This window comes from Natator depressus, chromosome 9 (assembly GCF_965152275.1).
Source record: "Natator depressus isolate rNatDep1 chromosome 9, rNatDep2.hap1, whole genome shotgun sequence".
In the NCBI taxonomy this organism is placed as follows: domain Eukaryota; kingdom Metazoa; phylum Chordata; order Testudines; family Cheloniidae; genus Natator; species Natator depressus.
In genome coordinates this window covers 53,701,805-53,717,864 of record NC_134242.1, presented here as the reverse complement: position 1 = coordinate 53,717,864, position 16,060 = coordinate 53,701,805, and the positions used below count along the sequence as shown (strand labels likewise).

Here is a 16,060-nt window from a genome sequence, read left to right as displayed (position 1 = left end):
AATTTGCCCTGAAGACTTGGGATGCATTCGCCGCCAGTACAGCTACTGGAAAAGTCTGTTAACACTTCTGGGGATGGACTGGAAATCCTCCAGGGACATCTCAGTGCAGCTCTCCTGGATGTATTCCCAAAGCCTTTGCAAAAGGTTTCTGGGGAAGGGCAGCCTTATTCTGTCCTCCATGGTAGGACACTTTACCATGGCACACCAGCAGCATGTAGTCTGGAATTATTGCATAACAAAGCATGGCAGCGTATGGTCCCAGTGTTTGCTGGCATTCAAGCAACATCCGTTCTTTATCGCTCTGTGTTATCCTCAGGAGAGTGATATCATTCATGGTCACCTGGTTGAAATAGGGGAATTTTATTAAGGGGACATTCAGAGGTGGCCGTTCCTGCTGGGCTGTTTGCCTGTGGCTGAACAGAAATCTTCCCTGCTGTTACCCACGCGGTGGAGGGAGGGGTGAAGCGATCATCCCGGAGAATTGGGTGTGTGGGGGGGAAGAGGGTGAGTTGGGTTTGTGCTGCATGTTAACCTGAAAACCGCAGCCCCTCCTTTTAAATGGCCAACCCAACGGGTGCTTGGTATGTGAAATGAGGGCACTGCTGTTTGAAACCATTCCCATATGTTAGGAAGGTTAAAGAAGCCAAAAGACTGTGGCTGCAAGCTGAATTCTGTTGCCCGCCGGCCCTGTGCGTGTCATCTCTCACACCATACCAGCAGGCCCTCAATATAAGAGGCAAAATGCGACCTTGTAAAGAAAGCACACATGCTATGTAATGTTAACAGCTTGGTTCACCGTGAAAGAATCTACCCCTTGTTCTCTAAAATGTGTCTTTTTAAAGACTAATCTCCCTTTTTTCCCCTCCTGCAGTGGCAAATGTTTCATCGCTCCACGTATCATCTCCGTCCCAGAGGCTATCAAAGATTAGAAGTAAAAAAAAAAAAAACACTCGCGATGAAATGTTCTCTAAGCTCATGCAGGCCTCCTACGCTGAAAGAGCCCAGCACAATGCGTGGAGGGAGACAATGTCAGAGTCCAGGAAAGCACAAAATGAACGCGAGGATAGGAGGGATGAGCAAGAGGAGAGCTGGCGTCAGCGTGATGAGAGGAGGCAGGATGCAATACTGAGGCTACTGGAGGATCAAACTGATATACTCCGGTGTATAGCTGAGGTGCAGGAAAGGCCGCAGGAGCACAGACCGCCGCTGCAGCCCCTGTGTAACTAACCGCCCTCCTCCCCAAGTTCCATAGCCTCCTCACCCAGACGCCCAAGAATGCGGTGGGGGGACCTCCAGGCACCCAACCACTCTACCCCAGAGGACTGCCCAAGCAACAGAAAGCTAGCATTCAATAAGTTTTGAAGTGCAGTGTGGCTTTGTCCTTCCGTCCTCCCCTACTCCCCCACCCCACCCCACCCGGTGCTTCCCTACTCCCCCACCCCTCCCAGGCTACCTTGGCAGTTATCCCCCAATTTGTGTGACGAATTAATAAAGAATGCGTGAATTTGAAACAACAATGGCTTTATTGCTTCTGCAAGCGGTGATCAAAGCGAGGAGAGGAGGGCGGTTGGCTTACAGGGAAGTAGAGTGAACCAAGGGGCAGGGGTTTTCATCAAGGAGAAACAAACAGAACTGTCATACTGTAGCCTGGCCAGTTATGAAACTGGTTTTCAAAGCTTCTATGATGTGCATCACGCCCTGCTGTGCTCTTCTAACTGCCCTGGTGTCTGGCTGCGCGTAATCAGTGGCCAGGTGATTTGCCTCAACCTCCCGCCCACCATAAACGTCTCCCCCTTACTCTCACAGATATCGTGGAGCACACATCAAGCAGTAATAATGATGGGAATATTGGTTTCGCTGAGGTCTAATCAAGTCAGTACACTGCACCAGCGTGCTTTTAAACTTCCAAATGCACATTCTACCACCATTCTGCACTTGCTCAGCCTATGGTTGAACAGCTCCTGACTACTGTCCAGGGTGCCTGTGTATGGCTTCATGAGCCATGACATTAAGGGGTAGGCTCGGTCTCCAAGGATAACTATAGGCATTTCAACATCCTCAACGGTTATTTTCTGGTCTGGAAAGTAAGTCCCTTGCTGCAGCCATTCCTACAGACCAAAGTTCCTGAAGATGCAAGCGTCATGTACCTTTCCCGGCCATCCCACGTTGATGTTGGTGAAACGTCCCTTGTGATCCACCAGTGCTTGCAGCACCATTGAAAAGTACCCCTTGTAAAAAAGTACCCAAGATAGGGATATGTGTTCCGTCTATGGCCCCACCACAGTTAAGGAATCCCATTGCAGCAAAGCCATCCACTATGACCTACACATTTCCCAGAGTCACTACTCTGGATAGCAGCAGCTCAGTGATCGCGTTAGCTACTTGCATCACAGCAGCCCCCACAGTAGATTTGCCCACTCCAAATTGATTCCCGAGTGACCGGTAGCTGTCTGGCGTTGCAAGCTTCCACAGGGCTATCACCACTCGCTTTTGAACTGTGAAGGCTGCTCTCATCTTGGTATTCATGCGCTTCAGGGCAGGGGAAAGCAAGTCACAAAATTCCATGAAAGTGCCCTTATGCATGCGAAAGTTTTGCAGCCATTGGGAATCGTCAGACCTGCAACACTGTGCGGTCCCACCAGTCTGTGCTTGTTTCCCAGGCCCAGAATCGGCATTCCACGGCATGAGCCTGCCCCATTGCCACCAGGATGACCAAATTGCTGGGGCCCGTACTTTGAGAGAAATCTATGTCTATGTCCTCATCACTGTCCTCACCGCGCTGCCGTCGCCTACTCGCCTGCTTTTGCAGGTTCTGGTTCTGCATATACTGCTGGATAATGCACATGTCGTCTAGAACAGTCACAACTGCTGCGGTGATCTGAGCAGGCTCCATGCTTGCCGTGGTATGGCGTGAGCAGGAGAGCAGAGTGGCAGCAGAAGCGGCGGGTGGAGGATGATGCTGACAGCAATATGGCGCCTGCGCAGAAAAAGGCGCAAAACAATTGTTGGCTGTTGCTTTCATGGAGGGAGGGAGTGGGGAGAAAGGGTTAGGCTGGCAGCAGACAGTGCAGTACGACTGCTAGCTGTCAGTCTCCTGGGTAGTCACGGTGCTGCTGGCTGGAAGAGCGGCCTAAGGCAGAATGGCCCTCTCAAGGATTGAACTCACAACCCTGGGTTTAGCAGGCCAACGCTCTAACCACTGAGCTATCCCTCTGCCAATATTCCAGGCAGGACTGAATCTCCATTAGACAAAACTTAAAGAAGAGAATGACTGAGTCACTCCCATTTATGTCCAGATGCCCCTGATAGACCTCATTGAGGTCTTCCAGGAGCACCTGTGTCTGCCCAGGCGCCCCGACCGACCACACCGAGGTCGGCCAAGAGCTCCCAGGAGATGATGAGGACGGCTACCAGTCGTAATGCACCATCTGGGGGGGAGGGATAGCTCAGTGGTTTGAGTATTGGCCTGCTAAACCCAGGGTTGTGAGTTGAATTCTTGAGGGGGCCATTTAGAGATCTGGGGCAAAAATTGGGGATTGGTCCTGCTTTGAGCAGGGGCTTGGACTAGATGACCTCCTGAGGTCCCTTCCAACCCTGATATTCTATGATTCTATGATCTGCTGCCACAAGGCAATGAGCTGCTGCTATGTAGCAATGCAGTCCCGCATCTGCCAGCGGCCAGGAGATGTACGGCGACGGTGAGCTGAGAGGGCTCCATGGTTGCTGTGGTATGGCATCTGCATAGGTAACCCAGAAAAAAGGCGCAAAACGATTGTCTGCCGTTGCTTTCAGGGAGGGAGGGCCTGGCAACATACCCAGAACTACCCCTGCAATGTTTTTTGCCCCATCAGGCATTGGGATCTCAACCCAGAATTCCAATGGGGGGCGGAGACTGTGGGAAAGCTACCTACAGTGCAACGCTCTGGAAGTCTACGCTAGCCTTGGTACTGTGGACACGCTCCGCCGACTTAACTGCTTTCTAAAAAATCGACTTCTATAAATTCGACCTAATTTCGTAGTGTAGATATACCCTTAGGGAAGCAACACTATATCTGAGACATGTTTGGAAGGTCATTTTCACAACTATAGAAAATACTTTATTTTGCAAAGTTTAGGGAACTCCTTGCTCAAGAAAGCTTCCTACTCACCACTGGCATGTGGATTTTTTGAGCCCTGATGTTGCTACACCCCAGTTTTTAAACAATCACTTGGAGGAACCCCTTCAGTGGGCCAGAACCCCATTAGATCTCATTGCTCCGAGACCATGCATCCTCACTGCCTCCTGGACTGAGCTACCGGGCTCCCGCTCTCCTACTTCACATTGTAAGCTCCGCACAGTGAGTCCAAATGAGATACCCCCCGGTAGAGACTTGTACACTTTTCAGGGACTAATGCACCCCAGCCAGTATTTGCAGTAAAACCCCAAACAGCATTTTCAAAACAGAATAGGATTTATTAGTCAACTAGACCACCACATTAGAAGTCCTTAGATTAGCATTCAGACATGACGCTTAAAGCACATAGTCCATTCTGGCCAAGACCCAATTCATCAGATGAGCTGTAATGAATTCTATTTTCAAGTTCTCTCTCTCTGGTGTCCTTTCTTAGTAAATTCAAAAGGTAAGAGAACCCATATCTCATCCAGAGCCCACACTTATCCCCACACCTCCCAGTCCCTTGCTCTCCAGGCAGGGCCATGCTTTGTTCACAACCCCCCCTAACCAGAGCTTCCCACTGTTGAGCACTGATTCATTAGTCACTGGAGCATGCATTGTCTCTCTGGACCGGTTCTTGATCTGGGTTCATTTCAGCCAATTCCTTAATGATTTTATTTATTCCACTCAGACAGGGAGGTGACAAATATACCTATGTCTCTTAGTCTGCCCTTAAAGCAAACTTAATCCTTCCCCCACCAATGAGAAGCAATACAAAGTATGAGGGGAAACTGAGGTGCACAGAGGATTCAAAAATATTACAGAAAATTCCCACTTTGTCACATCTGAACATAACCGTTATTAATAATGAAATCAAAATGTGTATTTTAACAAGGTTAGAGACATTTACCTACTCAAGATCCTGAGCTGAAGACATTCTAGTTCTTCTGAGTGATATCACAAGTGTTATAAACAATAGTATCTGTGATATCATTCAATCATTCAATTCAGGCAGAGAAAAAGTCTACAGCACACATTTGTCAGGACCTAAGAGAGGTAATCTTGTTAAAAAACTATTTACACTTTTTAAAATAGTCGCATGTGCTTTTCTTACACTAGAATCTCAAGAGTTTTCAACTTTCAGCAAAGCCTTTCCAGTTTATCTGAAGATAAACATTTTTCAAAGAAATCATAAGTACATAATCAAAATTAAGCTAATATTGCTCATGGCAACTTCAACATTTGAGTAATTTGATAACAGAATATTTATTTTTGCATCTGTATTCTCAAGTTATAATTGTGTACACAGCTGGCAAAAGTATCACAATTGTTGCTTTGTGTTCATAAACATATGTCTTCCATTAGTCAAGGTTTCTATGCATTGCATCCACATGTCCTTTAAAAGTTGCTACTACTACAGGACCCCAATTTTAGCATCATCTGAAGTTAACCTTCAGTATTGTTCTATGGATCAACAATGGTTCTTGCTCAAAAGGATAGTTTATTTGCATTCATCTGGTTGACTAACCTAGGACTAAAAAGCTGAAATGAAGTAATCAAAACTGAAAAGCATGCAAAAAAGTGAAATGATATGCTGTATACCTTTGGCTGTCCAATAAGAATTTGTGATATTTTTATGGACCATCCCATACCTTCCTCACAGCATTTTCCATCTGCTCTAATAGTACTGTGGAACACAAAATACATTTCATAGGCCCTGATTTAAAAAAAAACAAACAAACATATAGATCACTGATACTCAGACTGAGGCTCGGGAGTGCAAGCAGCTCTTTAATTTGTCTCCAGCACCTTTCTGCAGCACATGATATTAAAGCACTGTGTGATTTCATTATTAACCAATCAGGATGTACTTTTACTATGTTATTAACCAATTGCTGTTGATAAAATAATAATACTTGGTCAGTCATTTAGTTGTGAGAAAATATATCTATATATTAAAAATAGTAAATGAAACAATGAATTCACACTACAGTGGCTCTTTTGGGTAATGCTGATTGCTAATTTGGCTCCTGAACCACTGAGGTCAGAGTATCACTGATATAGATCAGAGCAGAACAAGTGACAATATATAATAATGAATGTTTTGTAAATGCTCCAAGTTACAAAAGCTTAAGTTTAAATAACCTCTCCCAATGATATCCTCAGAACTACAGGGAACATTTATATAGGTAACAGTTAACCCATTCAGCTTGCATCCAGGACACTCTGCCAACTAAAGAGGAGTGGGTAGAGACTGTTGGAATATGCAGTCCAATAACCAAGCTTTGGACATTCTGGGATGCATGCTATGAAATGCAGCACTCACTTTCAGAAAACATTATTATGGACAATGATGGAAGAGACTCCGATCACCTGACCAGGATGGTGATAGTGTCTGTGAAATGCTCAGGGAGATTAGAGAGGCTATAAAAATAAAAAAAAACCCTCACTAATAATGGGGGATTTCAACTATCCCCATATTGACTGGGTACATGTCACCTCAGGAGGCGATGCAGAGATAAAGTTTCTTGACACCTTAAATGACACCTTTCTTGGAGCAGTTAGTCCTGGAACCCACAAGATGAGAGGCAATTCTTGATTTAGTCCTAAATGGTGCACAGGATCTGGCCCAAGAGGTGAATATAGCTGAACCGCTTGGTAATAGTGAGCGTACCATAATAAAATTTAACATCCCTGTGGGGATGGGGGGACACCACAGTAGCATTTAATTTCAGAAAGGGAAACTACACAAAAATGAGGAAGTGAGATAAATAGAAATTAAAAACTACAGTGCCAAAAGTGAAATCCCTGTAAGCAGCATGGAAACTTTTTAACAGAGGCTCAATTTAAAAGTATACCCCAAATTAAAAAACATAGAGGATCAAAAAAGTGCCACCATGGCTAAAAAAAGAGTAAAACGTAGTGAGAGGCAAAAAGGCATCCTTTAAAAAGTGGAAGTTAAATCCTATTGAGGAAAACAGAAAGGAGCATAAACTGTGGCAAGTGAAGTGTAAAATATAACTGGGAAGGTCTAAAAAGAATTTGAAGAACAGCTAGCCAAAGAGTCAAAAAGTAAGAGCAAAAAAATTTTTAAGTATATCAGAAGCAGGAAGCCTGCTAAACAATCAGTGGGGCTACTGGACAATCAAGATGCTAAAGTGGGAGCCGCGATTGGCCGAACCTGCGGATGTGGCAGGTAAACAAACCGGCCCGACCTGCCACGGGCTTTCCCTGAACAAGCGGCGTCCCAAGTTTGGGAAACACTGATCTAGATGATGGAATGGATTGCATCCTCAGCAAGTTCACAGATGACACTAAGCTTGAGGGAGAGGTAGATATGCTGGAGGGTAGGGATATGGTCCAGAGTGACCTAGACAAATTGTAGGATTGGACCAAAAGAAATCTGATGAGGTTCAACAATGACTAGTGCAAAGTCCTGCACTTAGGATGGAAGAATCCCATGAACTGCTAAAACAGGCTGGGGAGCAACTGGCTAAGCGGCCGTTCTGCAGAAAAGGACCTGGGGATTACAGTGGACGAGAAGCTGGATAGGAGTCCACAGTGTGCCTTTGTAGCCAAGAAATCTAACTGCATATTGGGCTGCATTAGTAGGAGTGTTGCCAGCAGATCAAGGGAAGGGATTATTCCCCTCTATTCCGCACTGGTGAGGCCACACATGGAGTACTGCGTCCAGTTTTGGGCCCCCCACTACAAAAAGGATGTGGAGAAATTGGAGAGAGTCCGGTGAAGGGCAACGAAAATGATTAGGGGGCTGGGGCACATGACTTATCAAAGGCTGAGGGAGCTGGGGTTATTTAGTTTGCAGAAGAGAAGAGTGAGGGGGGATTTGATAGCAGCCTTCAACTAGCTGAAGGGGGGTTCCAAAGAGGATGGAGCTCGGCTGTTCTCAGTGGTGGCAGATGACAGAACAAGAAGCAGTGGTCTCAAGTTGCAGTGGGGGAGGTCTAGGTTGGATATTGGGAACAACTATTTCACTAGGCCCTGGTCCACACTCGGGGGGGGAATCAATCTAAGTTACGCAACTTCAGCTATGTAAATAACGTAGCTGAAGTCGACGTACTTTGATCGACTTACCGTGGTGTCTTCGCTGTGGTGAGTCGACTGCTGTTGCTCCCCCGTCGACTCTGCCTGTGCCTCTCGTGACACTGGAGTACAGGAGTTGACAGGAGCGCGCTCGGGGGTCAATTTATCGCGTCTAGACTAGATGTGATAAATTGATCCCCGCTGGATTGATCACTGCCCGCCGATCCGGCAGGTAGTGAAGACATACCCTAGGAGTGTGGTGAAGCACTGGAATGGGTTACCTAGGGAGGTGGTAGAATCTCCATCCTTAGAGATTTTTAAGTCCCAGCTTGACAAAGCCCTGGCTGGGATGATTTAGTTGGGGTTGGTCCTGCTTTGAGTAGGGAGTTGGATTAGATGACCTCCTGAGGTCTCTTCCAACTCTAATCTTCTATGATTCTATGATCTTGGAGTTATTGTGGGTAGTTCTCTGAAAACATCCACCCAATGTGCATCAGCAGTCAAGAAAGCTAACAGTGTTGGGAATTGTTAGGAAAGGGATAGAATAAGACGACATAAAATATCCTATTGCCTCTACATAAATCCATGGTACACCCATATCTTGAATACTGCGTGCAGATCTGGTCACCCCATCTCAAAAAGATATATTGGAATTGGAAAAGGTTCAGAAAAGGGCAACAAAAATTATTAGGGGTATGGAACGGCTTCCATATAAGTAGAGATTAATAAGACTGGGACTTTTCAGCTTGGAAAAGAAACAACTAACAGGAATATGATAGAGGTCTATAAAATCGTGACCGGTGTGGACAAAGTAAATAAGGAAGTGTTATTTACTCCTTCTCATAACACAAGAACTGGGCGTCACTAAATGAAATTAATGGGCAGCAGGTTTAAAACAAACGTAAGGAAGCATTTCTTCACACAACATACAGTCAACCTGTGGAACTCTTTGCCAGAGGATGTTGTGAAGGCCAAGACTATAACAGGGTTCAAAAAGGAATTAGATAAATTCATGGAGAACAGTTGCATGAATGGCTATTAGCCAGGATGTGCAGGGATGCAAATCACGCTCTGAAGTGTCCCTAGCCTCTGTTTGCCACGAGCTGGGAATGAGCGACAGGGGATGGATCACTTGATGATTACCTGATCTGTTCATTTCCTCTGAAGCACCTGGCATTGGCCACCGTTGGAAAACAGGATACTAGGCTATATGGACCATTGTTCTGACCCAGTATGGCCGTTCTTTTGTTTTTAAGTGCAGAAGATAATCTGTCTGATCTGCTGGGCCCCTTCTCATTCTATGATATAGAAGGAGAATATATAAGAACCTGAAGCATCCCTACACTACCGTTAGAATAGCACTGAAAAGTGCCTAGAACAGTGGTTCTCAAACTTTTGTACTGGTGACCCCTTTCACACAGCAAGCCTCTGAGTGTGATCCCCTTTATAAATTAAAAACACTTTTTTACATTGAACGTTATTATAAATGCTGGAGGCAAAGCAGGGTTTGGGAGTGGAGGTTGACACCTTGCGACCCCCCCCATGTAATAACCTTGCGACCCCCTGAGGGGTCACAATCCCCAGTTTGAGAACCCCTGGCCTAGAAAGTCCATAGGTCTTTCTGCAGAACTCTCAGCTATTTCACTTTTGTACACGCTGACAGAAGCAATGTATCGTGAGCCTCAAAGCTTCACATCATATTAAATATGAATTACTATAGTTGGCTTAAGCCTCTTCAAGCTGGTGAAAGAAGCTTGTACCAGTGAGCAAGGACACGGTCTCCTTTCATTTGATTCTCCCTTTGTTAAAGGAAACAGACTCTGGATATTTTTTGTAATAAACAGGGCCACATCCAAGTTACCTGGCTCCATCATCAATTTCTCCTCCTATCTGTAACAACTTGCAAGACCCCAAATCTTTGACTAACTGCTTGGGTCAAAAGAAGTAATAGAATGCTCAAAAATGATGAGAAGAAAGGAAAAATAAGGTAGGAAGGTTGTGCAAAACCTTCCCTGATGTGATGCCAGTGCGCTTGGCACTGCACAAAGAATGCAGCTCTGGCTCCATAGATTATAATCTAAATCAGACAAATAACATAGCTCTGACTCAATACATAGTCTCAAAGTGGCATAGATTAAAAATCCAAAAGTAGAATAATCAATAGAAGGCTTCAAAGAAAACATTTTAAGGAAGAATCAGAAAACAAAGGAAAGTAGCTTGGCACATAAGGCGAGAGGAAGAATTTTCTGAGTAAACGGAAATTTAAGAGAGAGGGAATATAAGGAAAGTAAAGTTGCTGTTCTGGGACTTGAAGAAGATAAACTTCAACTTGATGCAGATTGTGAGGAAAGGACAGTGAACAGGGAAGTGACACAGTCAGAGCAATGAGAGAAGTGCAATTTTCACAGCAGCATTTTATACAGACTGGAGGTGAACAAGGTGAAGTCTGATGAGGAGACTGTAGCAGATGATGCAAGGGATAACCTACACATGGACAAGGGCTCTAATAGTAGGTGTTAAAGGATTTTAGAGCTGTTCTAAAGGAGCTTAGCTTTAAGGATACAGTTCGAAAAATTCTGGGTACTGTTCATTTTTTTAAACAGGATAAATTACTTTTATTTGACCTTTTAAGTGCAACCTGTATTTTATGTTCACTCTTCAATAGTTGCGCAGATTTGTTGGTAACTATTCAACTGATTCATTTACAGAAGACGGGCTTTAAGAGTAGTGTATGCACATGTTGCCATTACAGTGACTGAACTATTCAGTGCCAGGATACCTGAATAAATGGGCTCTCTTTTCATGAATATTTAAATGGGCAAAGCAGGAGAAAAGCATTAGACTTAAAAGATGTTCTATTTTTGCATTTATAAGGACTTTTCTATAAAAAGCACAGCTGTGTATCCAGTATGATGTTCAGATTTACAGGTGTAACGCACAGAGGGGCACTTACACCACAGCAGTGAAGGCTGCATTGGCATCTCACCAGCAGCTTGGGGTTTGCTCACCACTTGCATTTTTCAGATGCAAGCGCTTGCCTGTATTTTTGCACACATAAATAAGAACAGGGTTTCAGCGGTTACCCCTCGCCCCCAACTGCTCCTCTTGGCCCCCCTCCGGTGCAGGGCCTCCTTCCCGCAACCTGCCCCTCACCTCCCAATGCAGTAGGGTTGCCAACTTTCTAATTGCATAAATTTGAACACCCTTGCCCCACCCCATGCCCCACCTCTTCTGAGGCCCCACCCCCAACTCACTCCATCCCCCCCACTCCTTCGCTCATTTTCATCGAGCTGGGGGTTGGGGTTTAGGAGGGGACTAGGGCTGTGGCTGGGGGTGCAGGCTCCAGGCTGGGGCCAGAAATGAGGGGTTCAGGGTATGGGAGGGGGTTTAGGGCTAGGGCAAGGTGTTGGAGCATGGGAGAGGGTGCGGGCTCCAGGAGGGAGCTCAGGGCTGGGGCAAAGGTGCGGCAGGGAGTACAGCCTACAGGAAGGAGTTTGGGTGCGAGAGGGGGCTCTGGGCTGAGGTGGAGGGGATATGGGGTGCAGGTTTCAGGAGGGATTCTGGGTGCGGGAGGGGGCTCAGTCTCCAGGAGGGAGTTAGGGTGCAGATTCCAGGATGGGGCAAGGGATTCGCGTGTAGGGTGCAGGCTCTGAGAGGGAGTTTGGGTGCAGGACGGGGGTGGGGGTTGAGGTGCAGGAGGGGTGTGGGGCATGGGCTCCAGGAGGGAGTTTGGGTGCAGGGGAGGGCTCAGAACTGGGGCAGGGGGTTGGGATGCAGTAGAGGGTTCAGGGTGCAGGCTCCAGACAGGTAGCACTTATCTTAGGAGGCTCCCTGGAAGCATCGACATGTCCCTCGGCTCCCAGGCAGAGGGGCAGCCAGGGAACTCTGCGCAGTGTGTACTGCCTCCCCATGCAGGCACCACCCCCGTAGCTCCCACTGGCCATGGTTCCCAGCCAATGGGAGCTGCAGAGCCAGCACTCAGGCCATGGCTGTCCCTCCACCTAGGAACCAGATGGACATGTCACCACTTCTGGGAGATGCGCAGAGGCAGGTAAGGAGCCTGCCAACCATGGCTGTCCCTACCAATTATGGTGTCCTATGCACCACAAGCACCTGCTCTCCCCCCCCCTCCCCCCCCGCAGAGGATCTGGGCTGTGCTCAAGGCCTGCGGGGCCAGGGAGGCAGGAGTTTTGGGGGGCTCCACAGGCCCAAAGTGGCCCGGGGTATTAGCATGGGGCCTGACGCCAGCAGCAGGAAGTGGAACAACCCAGCCCCAGCCAGCTCTGCTTCCCGCACCCTGGCCCCAGCCGTGTCACTTGCGTGGGTGAGGGTGGGGGCTGGGGAAAAGGACTGCCCCTGCATTCACCAGTAGCAGGAGTGGAGCGACCTGGCCCCAGCCTGCTCCGCTTCCCCCGCCCCAGCCGTGTCACTTGGGGAGGGAGAAGGACTACCCCCTGCACTCACCGCAGCGGGAAGCGGAGCGACGCAGCTGGGAGCTGGTAGAGTGGAGCAGGCTGGAGCCAGGTTGCTCCACTTCCTGCCGATAAGTGCAGACACTCAGGGAAGAGGCAGGGGTGGGAAAGAGGTGGAATGGAGGGCAGGCCGGTGACAGAGCATGGGGGAAGACTAAGAGTTGTCCCGGGCCCACACCACCCTAGGGGCAGCCCTGCCCCTTGTAGTGAGTGTAGCCCACGGGGGGCCAGCCAGGGGATAGGGCTGGCCATCAGAGCTGCTGCCATGTATGCAGCATGCAACTGCCTAGGGCACCATGAAATTTGGGGCAATTTGGTGCCCCACACAGCTGTGTATTCTGCATATGCCGAGGGATGGCCCTGCTGCCAGCTCTGCACCAACTGGACTTTTAATGGCCCAGTCAGCAGTACTGACCAGAACCTCCCGGGTTTTCCAATACGATTGGGCTTTCCAGCCAAAAAACAGACACCTAGCAACCCTAGCGGTGGTCCAAGGGCCTAGAGCCCTCTTCCCCCTCAGCAGGGGCCCAGGAATCTCTCCCCCCCAGTTCAGTGGCCTGTTACCCCCAGGAATCAACATAAGCTGGGCCTGAAGCCTCCACTAACCACCACCCCCGAGCTACAGCCTGACACTCACCGCCCGCCTCAGCTCGAAGCCGCAAGAGTGCAACGGATTCTTAACCCTCTCTCTCCCTCAGCGTCAACCAGCTGATGTCATCGCTGCAGGCGCGCGCGGCCCGCACTTCTGGATCCCACGGCTTCCGCCTTCCCCAGGGTCCCGCCCCCGTCTTCTGGCGCGCCGTAGGGCGGGAGCCGCGGCTTGGCTTCTAAAGGCCCCCCCGGGAGCGAGGAAGGAAGGAGAGGCCGGGGCTACTGGGGGGGAAAGGCCGGGCCCCAGTCCCGCCCCCAGCTTGCCTGGCTTCGGACGCCCAACCCCGTAACAGGGCCTGGCCTGGCCTGGCTGGCTCCGCCCTCGCTCAGGCGGCGGGCGGAGGCATCTCATTTCAGGCAGGGCGGGCCCCAGGAAAAGGAACGCGGAGAAACGACGCGGGGCTGCCAGGCGCCGCTCGTGGGTCGGAAGCTTATTTCCCGTCCGGCCGTGCCTGCTGCTGGCCAGGGCCGCGCTGGGAGCTGCCTGCTGCGGGGGCACGTCTGAACGTGCCGGCTCCTGTTTGATAGGTCTGCCCCTTCCTACACCCAGTCTGGGTCCTTAGCCTGCTCTGACACAACTGGCCGAGTGGAGCAGGGGGAGTGGAAGCCAGACTGTAGTCTATGGGGGGAGGATAGCTCAGTGGTTTGAGCATGGGCCTGCTAAACCCAGGGTTGCAAGTTCAGTCCTTGAATAGGCCACTTAGGGATCTAGGGCAAAAATTGGGGATTGGCCCTGCTTTGAGCAGGGGATTGGACTAGATAATTTCCTGAGGTCCCTTCCAACCCTGATCTTCTATGATTTCCCCCACCCTGCAATCCTAACTACAAGGAAACTCTTAAATATACCCTGCCTCCCCCAGCCATTTAAAGTATCATCTTAGCTGGAATTAGAAACTTTTAATATAAGATATCCCAGGGTATTATGATAATAATGCAAATTTCTAGACCCATGCAAAAAAACCCTGGCAGATTAAATTATTTTTCTGGTAATTGGCAAATTTTTAAAAAACCTGGCCAGGCCTGTCAAATACTGGCCAGATGGTAACCCTACCTGCAGGAGTCAGGCAATACTATTTAATATTTTCATTAATGATTTGGATAGTGGAGTGGAGAGTATGTTAATGAATTCTGCAGATGACACAAAGCTGAGGGGTTGCAATCACTTTGGAGAATGCACTTAGAATTCGAAATGAACTTGCCAAATAGGTAATTGATCTGAACTGGGACCAGTGCTATTCAACATAGTCACTAATGATCTGTAAAAGGGGGTGAATAGGGCCATGGCAATGTTTTCAAATGACACAAAATTATTCCAAATTTTTAAGTCCAAATCTGACTGTAAAGAGGTACTCGGGGAACTAACAAAACTGAGTGACTAGGCAACAGAATGGCAGACAAAATTCAACAATGACAAGTGCAAATAATCTCTCTCTGTCTATATATATATATATATATATATAAAATGATGGGTTCTAAATTAGCTGTTACCACTCCAGAAAGAGATCTTGGAGTTACTGTGGATAGTTCTCTGAAAACTTCAGCTGTGTTCAAAAGGGCTTACTGACTGTTAGGCACTATTAGGAAAGGAATAGAAAATCAAGACAAAATATTATAGCACCAATATTTAAATCCAGGGTGCACCCACACCTTGAATAGTGTATCCAGTTCTCGTCTCCACATCTCAAAAGAGATATAGTGGAACTGGAAAAGGTTAAGAGAAGGGCAACAAAGATTATCAAAGCTATAGAATGGCTTCCATATCAGTAGAGCCTAAAATGAGTAGGGCTGTTAAGATTAGAAAAGAGGTGATTAAGGGGACATATGACAGAACGGTATAAAATAATGAATAGTGTGGAAAAAGTGAATAAAGACATGTTAGTTATCCTTTCCCACAATACAAAAACCAGGGGTTAGGCAATGAAATTAATAGACAGCAGGTTTAATACAAACATAAGGAAGTACTTTTTCACACCACACACAGTCAAGCCGAAGAACTCATTGCCATGGGATGTTGTGATGGCTGAAAGTAAACTGCGTTCAAAAAAGAACTAGATAAGCTCATGAAGGATGTGTCCAGCAACTAGAATGGCTATTAGCCAAGAGGGTCAGGGATATGACTCCTTGCTCAGTGTGACCTTAAACCTCTGAATGCCAGAAGGTGAAGACATGGGTGGATCTCTCCAAAATTGCCACTGTCAGAGTCAGGATACTGTGCTATATGGACCATTGGTCTGATCCAGTATGGCAGTTCATAAGAAATCAACAAGATGAAATTCAGTAAAGACAAGTGTAAAGTACTACCCTAAGGAAGGAAAAATCAAATGCACAACTACAAAATGGAATAACTGGCCAGGGTTAGTGCTGCTAAAGAGGATCTGAGGGTTATAGTGGATCATAAATTGAATATGAGTCAAAAATGTGATGAAGTTGCAAAAAGGGGTAATATCAGTCTGGGGTCTATTAACAGGAATATCATATATGAAACACAGGAGGTAATTGTCCTATTCTAGTCAGCACTAGTGAGGCCTCAGCTGGAGTAGTGTGTCCAATTCTGGGTGTCACACTTCAGAAAAGATAGGGATAAACTGTCGAGAGTCCAGAGGTGAGCTGTTGTTGTAAAAAATAAGTTGTTTAGAAAACCTGACCTATGAGGAAAGGTTAAAAAAAACGGCACAAGTGTAGTCTTGAAAAAAGACTGAGGGGGACCTGGTAAATCTTTAAATACATTAAGTGCAGTTG

General features: G+C 47.4%; 1 protein-coding gene across 2 annotated transcripts in view; it reads right to left on the bottom strand.

The window, feature by feature from the left end:
* The window catches only part of RNF168 (ring finger protein 168), a 29,477-nt gene extending 15,889 nt beyond the window's left edge, over positions 1-13,588 (bottom strand). The window contains exon 1 of one of the 2 annotated variants that reach the window (XM_074963037.1): positions 13,308-13,588. The gene's annotated coding sequence lies outside the window, so the exon portion shown is untranslated. The remainder of the gene's footprint in view (positions 1-13,307) is intronic. The other variant, XM_074963038.1, reaches the window with a different exon arrangement.
* Between the last annotated feature and the right edge of the window lie 2,472 nt (positions 13,589-16,060).